Genomic DNA, 2,189 nt, shown 5'->3' with positions numbered 1-2,189 from the left:
ACAGAGACCCATGTTGTCATTGTTTGGAATTCCTAATGTTTTTTTGTATTTGTTCATTGATTCATTTCCGTATTTTTCGGAAGCTGAGAATTCTTCAGTCCTACTGCCTCCGACCGCTAGGTGGAGCTATGACCGAAATGCAGCTTCTAGGTGTGGTAAGGAGCTAAACGTGTGAAGTTTGGAGGCAATCCAGCGGCGTGGAATCCAGCCATCGCATGGCAAAATGCCACATTCGGCCTCTTTGCCAAAACTCAGTCCTCAAGGTGACCCGTCACCGAGCTCTTGTGGTGTCTGTGACCAGATTTGAGGTGGATCAAAATGTAAGAACAATACAACAACCTGCTTACATCCTGCTGCCACCAGGTGGTGCTGTGACGAGTAAAATTGCCCCCCTAAATGGGATGGCGCCTGCCTCAGCTCAGACGACACCCCTCCTCCAAGTTTGGGGCAAATTGGCTTTTTAGTTTTTGCTAAACCTGCAAACAGGCAAATGTCTCAGAAAGCAGAAGTGAAGAACAATCAGACACATCAGTTTTCAGGGGACCGGTTGTGGTTCTTGAGTTCTACGGCCCGTCACAGGCGGCTTTGTGGCCTCTGTGTCATTCGTTCAGAGCCTCTGCTCGGACCTAGTAAACATCTGCACATTCAGGGCCTGAGCTTCTTGTTTGAGTTCCACTTCATATCATTGAGGCTGTACTGCAGTGTGTGCTGTTAGAAGGTGTTTCTGCCTGCCCTTCACCTCTGGACAGAACACACTCCGGTGCAGAAAATAAAACTCCGCTCAGATTTGGGTAATAGCGGCTGGTCTTTCACCAGCCTGGCTGCTTCATCAAAGCCAGGTCCTGTACACTCGTCCTTTTTCCTCCGGGCCCCCGTTGGTTTTTGGATGTTTCTACTGGAATATCTGCTCTCATCCTGAGGTCTGAACTCGACTCCTCATTTGTAGCTTTTTGCATCACATTTTATGAATCTGGGCTTAGTGACAGTGTCAGCGTCTGGCCTCGCTGTGGTTACTCGAGTCTCCTCGCCTGTCTGCCGGTTGGTTTGGAGACTTTGTATCTCAGTGTTTACTGTCTCTGCTGCCGCCTTGTTGTTTCTTTTCTTAAATATCTTCTGTTTCCATGATTTCGTCGTCAGGATGTGAGGTTATGACTGACTCTTCATGTGGCATATTTTCCTTCTGGCTCAGTGTAATTCATGCCCATATTTTCTCGAGCTATACCATCAGGTGCAGCTGTGGCTGCTCCGCTGTTCGCCTGCTGTCACAGCGCCCTCTGCTGCTCGTCTCTGGTACTTCCGTTGGAGGGGCTAGTGAGGATAAATGGAAACAAACCCAATGATAAACTTTAAAACTTTAGTGTTCTGGAGAGAGACATCCTCCTCTTTTATGGATGTATTTACTTTTATTAGGCCGTTAATATTTCCAATATTTTCTGTTCTTTTCTTTTCTTTTCTTTTCTTTTTTTTTACAGCTGTAATTCTTTTAAACTTTCCATTGGTATCTTTATGATGATCCTGAGTGATTATCTTATACTGGGGTCCATTAAAAGATAAACACCACCTTCTTTTGGCAGGACACTTATTTTCCATCTCCTCCGGAGCCAGACAAGTAAATGGCCTCCCTCCTCTCCTCTGTGGTGCATCAGAGAGCTGTGACCTATAGAACCGTTGGTTGGCGTCGCACAATGAATGGTAAAGGAGGGGAACTGGGTCGGCCCGGTGGAGCAGTGGTCAGCACTGTGGCCCCCCAGCAAGAAGGTCGTGGGTGGAGCCCTGGCTGGAGCACAGGGTCTTTCTGTGTGAGTCTCCATGTTCTCCCTGTTCCTGCTGGGTTCTCTCTGGTACTCCAGCTTCCTCCACAGTCCAAAGACATCAAGAGGGACCAGGTTAATCCAGACTCTAAATTGACCGTAGGCGTGGCTGGGAGAGCCAATGGTTGTCTGTCTCTATGTGTTGGCCCTGCCATGGACTGGTGACCTGTCCAGGGGGAAGGCTGCTGGGATAGGCTCCACCCCCACCACCTGAACAGGTGAAGAGGTAGAAAATGGATGGATGGGAACTGTTAGCTTACCTCTGTCACGAGGCATCAAATAGATTCAGGCTGCCGGTTTGTCCAGAACTGATCTTCTTCATCCTGTCTTATCCAGTCGGCCATGATAAGAAGCAGCTGCCAAGTCATCAACAAACGT

This window comes from Aulostomus chinensis, chromosome 19 (assembly GCF_037954235.1).
Source record: "Aulostomus chinensis isolate RoL2024-O1b breed Wild chromosome 19, RoL_Achi_v1.0, whole genome shotgun sequence".
Lineage (NCBI taxonomy): Eukaryota > Metazoa > Chordata > Actinopteri > Syngnathiformes > Aulostomidae > Aulostomus > Aulostomus chinensis.
The sequence above is the reverse complement of the archived record's forward strand: the minus strand, read 5'-3'. Positions refer to the sequence as shown.